The sequence below is a fragment of the Nerophis lumbriciformis genome, linkage group LG28 (assembly GCF_033978685.3).
Source record: "Nerophis lumbriciformis linkage group LG28, RoL_Nlum_v2.1, whole genome shotgun sequence".
In the NCBI taxonomy this organism is placed as follows: domain Eukaryota; kingdom Metazoa; phylum Chordata; class Actinopteri; order Syngnathiformes; family Syngnathidae; genus Nerophis; species Nerophis lumbriciformis.
The window spans coordinates 1,500,594-1,512,816 of NC_084575.2; the positions used below are offsets into that span (position 1 = coordinate 1,500,594).

At 41.0% G+C, this 12,223-nt stretch overlaps 2 protein-coding genes, 1 non-coding gene and 1 pseudogene across 3 annotated transcripts in view; 2 read left to right on the top strand and 2 right to left on the bottom strand.

Annotated features, from left to right (window-relative positions):
- The window catches only part of LOC133570515 (uncharacterized), a 905,074-nt gene that overhangs the window by 487,175 nt on the left and 405,676 nt on the right, over positions 1-12,223 (top strand). The gene's annotated exons all lie outside the window — the stretch shown is intronic.
- The window catches only part of LOC133570532 (uncharacterized), a 508,763-nt gene that overhangs the window by 42,462 nt on the left and 454,078 nt on the right, over positions 1-12,223 (bottom strand). The gene's annotated exons all lie outside the window — the stretch shown is intronic.
- On the bottom strand, positions 9,774-9,892 carry LOC133571340 (5S ribosomal RNA). Its single transcript, XR_009810431.1, has one exon. It is a non-coding gene; the product is annotated as a 5S ribosomal RNA (ribosomal RNA).
- Positions 11,372-11,480, top strand: LOC133571204 (5S ribosomal RNA; annotated as a pseudogene).

Genomic DNA, 12,223 nt, shown 5'->3' on the forward strand with positions numbered 1-12,223 from the left:
TAAGATAAAGAGAGAATAGAAATAGTTTTGGACTGACACTGTTAACACAATGACATTATTTGTGTTCTTTCGTGTGTTGTGTTAAAAGAGTGTAACAAAACAACCAATAAAAACACGGGATATACTTCCTTTTGTCCCAGCCACTAAAATGTATTCAAAAGTGAGTACAAAAACAGACTTGGAAATTTGATGAGGAGCAAGTTTTATTATAAGTACAAGGCAGCATTGATTGAGGCATTCTTAACTTTACACTCACTGATATAAAGTCTGTAAATATTGTATTCTGTATACGGTCTATGACACCTAAACTTTATCTCTAAACTTAACCACAATTTGTGGTGTAGAATGACGTCTGGAACTCAAGATAGTTCCACATGTCTGGGAACGCCACCGACGGATAATCCTTGATATTACTCAACAAATCTTTAGGGATCTATTCCGTTTCATAATTAGATTTTTTTCTCGTATCTGCTTTTCGCAGGAAGATCTCGGCCAGGGGTGTTTAAACTAATTTTAGATGGGGGGCCACATGGAGAAAGATCTACTCCAAGTTGGCCGGACTGTTAAAATCACGGCAAGATAACGTAAAAATAAAGAAAATTGCAGATTGTTTTCTTTGTTTACAAATAGAACAAGCACATTTTGAAAATGTACAAATCATGTTTTTTTTTTTTTTTTACATACAATAGTATTCTATCTTTAGTTGTCCTTTTTTACACTTTCAGAATCAATTATGTGATAATGTTCATCAGTCAACTCATTGGTGTTCATTTTCAATCCATCAAGATAAATAAATAATATCAAAATCAAATTACAGGATGTTATTGATGTAGTTTGCTCATTTTCCCCGACTGGTTCGCTAACATCATGTGTTTTAGTTGTGTTTTAGATATGTAGCATCATATACAAAGATACAAAGAATTGCTATTGCGACATCTAGAGGACACATTTAGAACAGAAGTTTCTTTCATTCAAAAATTTCGACTCATTTTTGTACTTAGCAAACTCATCCTGTCTCATTCACTCATTCACACACTAATGGCGAGATCTGCCATGCAAGGCGCTTACCACGACCCATCAGGAGCAAGGGTGAAGTGTCCTGCTCAAGGACACAACAGACGTGACTAGGTTGGTAGAAGGTGGGGATTGAACCAGGAACCCTCAGGCACGGCCACTCTACCAACCGCGCCACTAGCCTTCCACCATCGACCTGCCTCCTAGCCTTCCACCATCGACCTGCCTGCTAGCCTTCCACCATCAACCTGCCTACCAGCCTTCCACTATCGACCTGCCTCCTAGCCTTCCACCATCGACCTGCCTGCCAGCCTTCCACCATCAACCTGCCTGCCAGCCTTCCACCATCGACCTGCCTGCCAGCCTTCCACCATCGGCCTGCCTGCTAGCCTTCCACCATCGGCCAGCCTGATAGCCTTCCACCATCGACCTGCCTGCTAGCCTTCCACCGTCGACCTGCCTGCTAGCCTTCCACCATCGACCTGCCTGCTAGCCTTCCACCATCGACCTGCCTGCTATCCTTCCACCATCGACCTGCCTGCTAGCTTTCCACCGTCGACCTGCCTGCTAGCTTTCCACCATCGACCTGCCTGCTAGCCTTCCACCATCGACCTGCCTGCTAGCCTTCCACCGTTGACCTGCCTACCAGCCTTCCACCATCGACCTGCCTTCTAGCCTTCCACCATCGACCTGCCTGCTAGCCTTCCACCGTCGACCTGCCTACCAGCCTTTCACCATCGACCTGCCTGCTAGCCTTCCACCATCGACCTGCCTACTAGCCTTCCATCGACCTGCTGTTTGCCTCCAGCCATTGGCTTTGTCTACGGACTTCCACCCGTCGGCCTTGGTTGCTAGTCTTTAGCCCTGTCTGCTAACATCTTCAAAAGTGGTAAAACAAGTGGAACTTCTCCTCTCACTATGTCACAAATTATTATATTGTGTTTTATACTTTCGTGTGGTTTTACTGGTGTCCCAAATGGGTCTGGTCACCCCCACCCACGAGCTATGCTACTTCAAGATGCACAGTTTGACATATTTGATAATTTGACATTTCATCATCGTGGCAGCTACAAAATAACCTCGGCCTTATCTCAGTTGAAGATTTCTGTGACTTTGGACAAAACCAAATGGCTGCATACTATGGTAGAGTCCATTCATTCTTATTGTTTCCTTGTTTTGAGAGATCACGTCAACATTACTGCATCCTCCCCTATTGTGAGAACTTACTTTCACAGATTAAAGACTGACTCAAAAGATGGTAACTTTAAGCGCAAATGTTTAGTTATATTATTGTTATTGCTCTCGGGAAATGTTGAGACTAATCCAGGCCCTGATACACCTACACAAGGTTTTCCACCTACAGATTTTAAAACTAGTCTTGGGATTATTCATATCAATGTTCGGAGTTTACTCCCTAAGCTGGATATGATAAAGATCTGGATAAACTCAACAAATGCTGATATTGTAGTCTTATCTGAAACTTGGCTTAAACAATCTGTGCTTAATAAAGATATTTACATTCATGGCTATAATGTCTATCGTACTGACCGACAAAGAAAAGGTGGTGGAGTGGCCATATATATTAAGCAGAGGTTTGATGTTAAATTAGTGCTCTCTGAATCAGTAAGTAAAGAACTTGAACTGTTAGCACTTGAAATTGAATTAGCTAGAAATCACCACATTATGGTAGTGGGGTGTTATAGGCCTCCATCTGCCCCTAGTACAGGGGTCGGCAACCCGCGGATCCGGAGCCGCATGCGGCTCTTTGATCACTCTGATGCGGCTCAGCTCCTGATTTTCCTGGGAGACTTCCGGATTTCAGTGCCTCTCCCAGAAATCTCCCGGGACAAATATTTTCAGATTTTCACCCTAACAATTATAATAAGGGCTTGCCGTGATGGTACAGCATTTAACGCCCTCTACAACCTGTACTTACAGTGTGCCAGCCAAGCCACATGTTGTATTCAACTACTGCTTGCTTACATAAGTGACAGCAAGTCATACTTGGTCAACAGCCACACAGGTTACACTGACGGTGGCCGTATAAAACAACTTTAACACTCTTACTAATATGCGCCACACTGTGAACCAAAACCAAACAAGAATGACAAACACATTTCGGGAGAACATCCGCACCTTAACACAACATAAACACAACAGAACAAATACCCAGAATCCCATGCAGCCCTAACTCTTCCGGGCTACATTATACACCCCCGCTACCACCAAACCCCGCCCACCCCAACCTTGCTCTCCCCCAACCATCACCCCCCAAACCCCTCCGTGCGTCGGTTGAGGTGGGCGGGGTTTGGTGGTAGGGGGGGGGGGGGGGGTGTATAATGTAGCCCGGAAGAGTTAGGGCTGCAAAGGATTCTGGGTATTTGTTCTGTTGTGTTTATGTTGTGTTAAGGTGCGGATGTTCTCCCGAAATGTGTTTGTCATTCTTGTTTGGTGTGGGTTCACAGTGTGGCGCATTATTAGTAAGAGTGTTAAAGTTGTTTTACACGGCCGCCGTCAGTGTGACCTGTGTGGCTGTTAACCAAGTATGCCTTGCTGTCATTTGTGTGAGTTAGCAGAAGCCTCATACATCCTGTGGCTGGGCCGGCACTCTGTTTGTACAGGTTGTAGAGGGCGTTAAATGCCGTGTCATCACGGCACGCTCGAGAGAATAGTTGCCCTGAAATTATTCGTAGTCTCCCGGAAAAATCGGGAGGGTTGGCAAGTATGACGCTGTCAAGCGCCATTCATATAAAACTCTCGGGCCGCAGTAACATTCAATTTTCATATTAAGGTGCGGGCCGCGTGTCTGAGACCCCTGGTTTATACATAGCACAAAGCAAAAAAAAATGTTGTATGTAGTGTTATTTCATTTTAAATTTCAACAGAGTTTTGTGGCTCCCATTATCTTCTTTAATTTGTGAAACTGGTCAAAATGGCTCTTTGAGTGGTAAAAGTTGCCGACCCCTGCCCTAGTAATTCCCTATCTACTCTTGTGAAGCTTCTGTCTCAACTGAAATACAATTAAATAGTGATTTGAACTGGGACTGGCTCACATTTGTGTCTGACTCTTTGAAAGCACAGTGTGAATCTCTAAATTTAACACAATTAATTAACTCAGCTACAAGACCTAATCCTAAATGCCCTCAAAAAGCTACACTCATTGACTTAATTCTAACAAATATGCCCTTTAAATGTGTTGTATCTGGTGTTTTCCCTAATGATGTGAGTGATCATTGTGTGATTGCAGTAGTGCGAGACACAAGGATTCCTAAAAGCAAGCCTCGTCTTCTTGAAAAACATAATATGAAATTATTTGAGACGCAAGCTTTTTTACATGACTTGCATCTTTTTAATTGGGATAGAATTGCTCTTTTTGATAATGTTGAACTGGCTTGGAAATATTTTCACAAAAACTGTTTGAGTATAGTGAACAAACATGCCCCTTTTAAAATGTAGGGTTAAAGGACGTGACAATCAGTGGTTTACATCGGACCTGTCAGATGTATTGCATGAGCGTAATGCTGCTTGGGCCAGGGTACGCAAGTCAGGGTTGGAAGCAGATTGGTTGAATTTTAGACAATTAAAAAATCAATTTACCTCTCTCCTTCGGAAAGTCAAATCAGAATTTTATTTCTCCACAACAACTGAAAACCTCAAACACCAAAAGAAGTTTTGGAAAATCATCAAATCTTTGTCCGCCTGCTGTAATTCAGTCAATCTCCCACCTAGTATACTTGTTGATGGTGTCAGAGTAAGTGACAGAAGAGAAATGGGTAGTCATTATAATAATCATTTTATTTCCTCTGGTTTTCTCTATAATTCTGACAACTTTACTGAAGTTCCGCTAACAAAAAGAACCGTTGAAAATACCCAAGTTTTTAACTTTACGCCTTTTACCACAACAGAGGTAATGAGTGCTCTAAAACAACTTAAACCTAGAAAACCAGCTGGCTCAGATAAGTTGGAGCCGCTTTTCCTAAAGTTGGCAGCTGAAATTATAGCTGGACCACTGACTCACATTTTTAACCTTACTCTAATTTCAAATGAAATCCCCTTGGATTGGAAATCTGTCCTTGTAATCCTCCAATTAAAAGGAGGTGAGCCTAGTAATCTAAATAATTACAGACCGATCTCTAAACTCTCTGTTCTGGCAAAAGTGCTTGAATCCCTTATCAGTGAACAGATAAAATACTTTTTGGACACCAACTTTATTCTGTCACCATTTCAGTCATGTTTTGGCAGAAATCACAGTACTGTTACTGCTGCTATGAAGTTTATAAATGATGTAACTGAAGCTCTTGACAAGAAGCAGTGCTGTCTGTCCCTCTTCATTGACTTTTCAAAGGCATTTGATACTGTTGATCATGTCATTTTAATCAAACGTCTTTCAGCTATTGGTTTTTCTCAGCAAGCAGTTGGATGGTTTGCAAATGACCTCACAAGCAGAACTCAGGCTGTTCAGATAGAGGGTTCCTTCTCGGACGTACTGCAAGTGAAAAAGGGTGTCCCTCAAGGTTCTGTGTTGGGCCTATTATTAATTAATAATTAATAATCTTGGACGGAATATTCCGAACTCAACTTTCCATTCCTACGCTGATGATACTGTCATATACTGCACAGCACCCACTCCTGCTGAGGCCTTTAAATATCTACAACAAGCATTTGACAGAGTACAAGAACAACTTTGCTATCTTCAACTGCTTTTAAATGCAGAGAAAACAAAGTGTATGTTCTTTACCACATCAAAAACTGTAAGATCAGCACTGTGTAAGAACATTTGAACAAGAAATGGGCTACAAAATTGTGTTAGTATCTGATTTTAAATATTTAGGATTTTTAATTAATGACCACTTGAGTTTTAAGGAACACATTCAGTGTGTTGTAAAAAAAACTGAAACTTTTACTGGGATTTTATTATAGAAACAAGTCTTGCTTTTCTTTTATTGTGAAACAGAAATTGGTGGAAACAACCTTTTTACCTGTTATTGACTATGGAGATGTGTTGTACATGAATGCTACTGCTGGTTGTCTCCACAAGCTGGATAGTGTGTACCACGGGGCACTGAGATTCATCACCAACTTACTCACCATTGTGTGTTATACTCAATGGTTAACTTACTCACCATTGTGTGTTATACTCAATGGTTAACTTACTCACCATTGTGTGTTATACTCAATGGTTAACTGGACATCTTTATGTGCGTGACGCCTCAATCATTGGTATGTGTTCATCTACAAAACCATTCTGGGTATCACACCATCTTATCCGTCTTGTCTTTTAACAAAGAAACAAGGAAGTCACAATCTGCGTTCAATGAATGTTCTGCAATTTGTCGTCCCCAAAGTAAGAACTGAACTGGGCAAGAAAGCATTTAGGTTTTCAGCAGCGAAGGCTTGGAATAACCTACAATCCAATATTCAACTTCAAACCCTTGTTACATGACATGAGTTTAAAGCTTCTGTGAAAGGATTGCAGTCTACCTTGTCTGTATGCACATGTGTTATGTCAGCAAGTTTTAATGTTGTACATTTTATGTTTTATGTGTTGTTTACTGTTTTTAATGTAACCTTGCTGCTGCCCTCTTGGCCAGGTTTCCCTTGGAAAAGAGATCTTTGATCTCAATGGGATTTTTACCTGATTAAATAAAGAAAAAAAGAAGAAGAAAAAAACAGCTGTTTATTTGAAGTCTTAAAGAAGTCAACTATGTGTGCAGTGCAAGGTGAAATGCAGTTATGTCATCTTCTTGTCAATAACACACACATCAAACTTTTGCGTGTTGTTGCTTCCTTATTTGTCATTATTCAAAGCTGATTTTAATGTGTAGCAGCGGCAGCTGAACTCAATGTGACAACGTGTCATAGTTACGTCAGTCAGCTGGAATTAAAAATACAAATAGTTGTGTCATTAGTCCAGAATCTTCACGGTCCTCATGGACGACATAATTAGGAACCAGTACTAAAAAAAATGGTACTTGGTATACATCCCTAATCTTCACCACTAAACCTTTGAAATATGCTGACATATGTGCTGCTAAAGGTAAATAAACAGTAGCCATATTGAATGTTTGCCTTCATTTGACCACGTGAGGTAAGGAGGACGGCCTCTAGGTCACATGGTTACACCCCAGCAATTACACTGTTGATGATTGATGAGCATTCATTTTTAAATGGTGGTGTTAAAAAGCAAGTATATCTCCATCTTTAGTCATAAATACTACCTACTCAGTGGCCTAGTGGTTAGAGTGTCCGTCCTGAGATCGGTAGGTTGGGAGTTCAAATCCCGGCCGAGTCATACCAAAGACTATAAAAATGGGACCCATTACCTCCCTGCTTGGCACTCAGCATCAAGGGTTGGAATTGGGGGTTAAATCACCAAAATGATTCCCGGGCGCAGCCACCGCTGCTGCCCACTGCTCCCCTCACCTCCCAGGGGGTGATCAAGGGTGATGGGTCAAATGCAGAGAATAATTTCGCCACACCTAGTGTGTGTGTGTGTGACAATCATTGGTACTTTAACTTTTAACTTTAACTTTAAATGTGGCCCCCGGATGAACATGTGTCACAAACATTGTATTAGATGATATGTGGATGTTGTGCTTACTTGGACTGTGATGAAGCTGTGAGGACTCAGGTGCTTTGTCTTCATGCTCTTCAGTCTTCACAGAGACAACAGTCAGTGGAAACTTGCTGACATCATCCTCCTCCTGCCCTACAGGACACTCTCCCTCCTCTTCCTCTTTCATGTGTGAGGGCTGTGGATCCTCTGAAGTGAAACTGTCCCCCTGCAGATGAGGGAGACATTCTTCTTGGTGTCCAATCAGCTGATGGATGTCTACAGGACACAAACAAAACACATTTTAACTCCTACATGCTAAATATTAAATCGTACATGAAATATAGGGCTGTGGCTATTGAAAATGTTATTAATCAAGTGTTCTACTGGAAATGTTTTCGATTAATCGAGTAACTTGATAAAATAGTGTTGCTTGGTTAAAGACAAATTTAAGCGACTTTAAGACATTTCACTTAATAATGAACGGCCAATTGGTTTGAGATGGTATGAGATCAAGATGTCATCTTTAGATCAGGCTTTGTTTTTTCCACAATCACTGCCACATTAAAAAGTTAAAGTACCAATGATTGTCACACACACACTAGGTGTGGCCAGATTGTTCTCTGCATTTGACCCATCACCCTTGATCACCCCCTGGAAGGTGAGTGGAGCAGTGAGCAGCAGCGGTGGCCGCGCCCGGGAATCATTTTTATGGTGATTTAACCCCCAATTCCAACCCTTGATGCTGAGTGCCATTTTTATAGTCTTTGGTATGACTCAGTCGGGGTTTGAACTCACAACCTACCCATCTCAGGACGGACACTCTAACCACTAGGCCACTGAGTAGGTGGATGTAGCAGGTGTTGTAGTAGGTTAATGGCTGCACCAATATGAAGGAAATAACAGGTCAGTATAGCTTTTACACACATAAATAACTTGTCAAACCTGCCAGCTAGCAGGCTAGGTTTACAGCGTCAGTTACCATGGTAACTGACTCTTACTTTGTATTACCTCTCTTATTTTTGGAGGTCAAACTCTGGAGCTTTACATACTCAGGAGTTTGCACTTAACCTGCTCTCTGGAATATTCCCCCGGTGACTGTGTGAGTTTTGTGTAAACATGTTGATACACTTTGTTACAAACTGAGAGGAACATCAACCTCTCATAAATATTGTGTGTCTGAACATCCTCACATGACAATTCATCTTCCTATAGACAATCTATTGAAGAAAAGTGTTAATAATAAATATAAAGTTAGTAAAGATGTGAGAGTAAGAAGTAAACAAACCTGTTGTGTGTAACACAACTTGATGTTTTTCATGTTGTCGCTCCTTCTCCTCTCTTGTTGGACAAAGTTCCTCCTCGTACTCTGCTATGGTTCTTTCGCACATTTTCACACAATCACAACACTTTACACTCACACTTGATCTCTGCTTAGCGATGTGTTTTCATCTCTCTTTGTTAGCAGCTAACAAGCTAAGCTAACTAGCAAGCTAAGCTAGCTGGAGAAGCATCAAAGTGTGCTCAGACTAATATACAAACAGTTATTATGACTCTATTTAATAGAGTGTAATAAAGGACATATATGTGTACATGGACGCACAGATTAAGAACACTGAACTGTGACGACTGCAATAACGTCTTCACCGTCAGACGCCATCTTGCTTTATCCTCGCCTTGTTTGGTTCGCGCGCAGTTTTGTCAGATCTCGCGAGAGAAAAAATTAACCAGCTCTTTTCGAGATCTTGCGAGAGAAACAAGTAACCAGCTCTTTCCCCCCACCTCCGGTGAAAATAAAAATAAACTTTTGCATTTTCAAAACAAAGACATACAACTTATTTTGGTAAATAAACAGTAGCTTATATGACCCCTTTAAATCATAAGTTGGCTGATCAGAGCGAGACGAGTCGTGGCTCCTCAGCTTCATGCAGGACGGAGTGGTAGGAGGCGTGGGCGAGGTTGACTGACTGCAAAAGACCACACCATTATTTTTAAATCAATCTAAATATTGCTCTAGTTGGTATTTGTGTTTTAAATCCTGTTGTAAAGGTTTGTACCTTCAACTGTAGTTGTAAATATTAAGTGGAATTGTATTATAATAACCGAATATATTCCCTTATTTTGGAATAGTTGCAATTAAAGCAATACATGAATCACAACAGCTGTAGTCTCAGCACTTTGTAGCGCCCTCTGGCGTGAGTGTAAAAGCTTACAGCACCTGGTATTCCCAGGCGGTCTCCCATCCAAGTACTAACCAGGCCCGACCCTGCTTAGCTTCCGAGATCGGACGAGATCGGGCGTGTTCAGGGTAGTATGGCCGTAAGCCGAAAGACGAGGTAAAACCAACCTTTTTAAATGAAACTCTTACAGACGGGATGGGAGACAATTGTTATTTATCTTAGAGCCTGTCGCGCATGCGTACACTAATGTGCTGTTTCTGGCTGTGTGATTGTCTTCCTTTGCTACGGCGGTCAAGTTGCTTTCACGGTGGATATTTGCCTCCGGAGCTCCAGCGGAAGCTCCCCCTCACTGTGCCCACACTGCTCTCTCATGCTGCGGGGAGATTGCAGGAGAGGTGCCGCTCTCAACACTACTTTATGCTTAGGGACCGTCAATACATTACTATTGTCTTCGAAGATGTATATCTGATACATCAAAACACTGATTCATCTAAAAGGAGGTCAAATAAATAGTCCTACATTTTTAATATCGTTCCTGATTTTATAATTTAAATATTTTTTTAATATAAACAATAATTATTTGTTTTAAACGTCTCCATGTCATCATGCAACTTAGTAACCAAATTCCACTTTATATTAGTCGTGCTAACCTTTTATTTTAAAATAGGGTCAAAAACATTTTGATATTAAAAATAAATGTTTCTTTTCAATAGATTCCTGGTCATATGACCTAAAATCCCAAATTCACTTGATATTTGAAGTGTTTTCTCTAATGTGTTTCACACCTTTTTGTTTTAAAATGTAAGTTTAATTGGATTTTATATAAATTTGTAATATTGAAAACCATGGTTTCATTTTTAGCTCCCGCAACAACTACGACTATCCAACATAAAACCAACTTGACTCTCATTTGGAGCTAATACAAATGTTGATAATTATCTGTATAAGATATATCATGCACATGATTTTTACTAAAAAACGTATTATTTTTTGTTTTTAAATAAAACCCTATTTTAAAATAAAAGGGTGTGCGTTACACTAAAAGGTTAGCATGACTAATAAGTGGAATTAGGTTACCAAGTTGTATGACATTGAGACTATTGGGAAAATATCCTTATTTTTTTATATTAAACATGGATATAATTTTAAAATAATGAAATAATGGGCATGCACAATAAGGAGGTATGACTAATTATTTACATTCTTTTAGATGAGTCAGTGTTTTGATGTAGCAGATATACAATTTTCAAGGCAATGTTGATTTATTGACGGTCCCTACGCATAAAGCAGTGTTGAGAGCTGTGATCCAGCACCCCCCGCCACCCCAAAAGAGACAAGCGGTAGACAATGGATGGAGAGCTGCACCTCACACAGCCACAAAAAGCACATTAGTGTACGCATGCGCGACAGGCTCTAAGATAAATAATAATTGTCTTTCACCCCCTGTGATGAGGTAGCGACTTGTCCAGGGTGTACTCCGCCTTCTGCCCGAATGCAGCTGAGATAGGCTCCAGCACCCCCCGCGACCCCAAAAAGGACAAGCGGTAGAAAATGGATGGATGGATGTCTTCCATCCCGTCTGTAAGAGTTCCATTTAAAAAGGTTGGTTTTACCTCGTCTTTCGGCTTACGGCCATACTACCCTGAACACGCCCGATCTCGGAAGCTAAGCAGGGTCGGGCCTGGTTAGTACTTGGATGGGAGACCGCCTGGGAATACCAGGTGCTGTAAGCTTTTACACTCACGCCAGAGGGCGCTACAAAGTGCTGAGACTACAGCTGTTGTGATTCATGTATTGCTTTAATTGCAACTATTCCAAAATAAGGGAACATATTCGGTTATTATAATACAATTCCACTTAATATTTACAACTACAGTTGAAGGTACAAACCTTTACAACAGGATTTAAAACACAAATACCAACTAGAGCAATATTTAGATTGATTTAAAAATAATGGTGTGGTCTTTTGCAGTCAGTCAACCTCGCCCACGCCTCCTACCACTCCGTCCTGCATGAAGCTGAGGAGCCACGACTCGTCTCGCTCTGATCAGGCAACTTATGATTTAAAGGGGTCATATAAGCTACTGTTTATTTACCAAAATAAGTTGTATGTCTTTGTTTTTGAAAATGCAAAAGTTTATTTTTATTTTCACCGGAGGTGGGGGGGAAGAGCTGGTTACTTGTTTCTCTCGCAAGATCTCGAAAAGAGCTGGTTAATTTTTTCTCTCGCGAGATCTGACAAAACTGCGCGCGAAGCAAACAAGGCGAGGATAAAGCAAGATGGCGTCTGACGGTGAAGACGTTATTGCAGTCGTCACAGTTCAGTGTTCTTAATCTGTGCGTCCATGTACACATATATGTCCTTTATTACACTCTATTAAATAGAGTCATAATAACTGTTTGTATATTAGTCTGAGCGCACTTTGATGCTTCTCCAGCTAGCTTAGCTTGCTAGTTAGCTTAGCTTGTTAGCTGC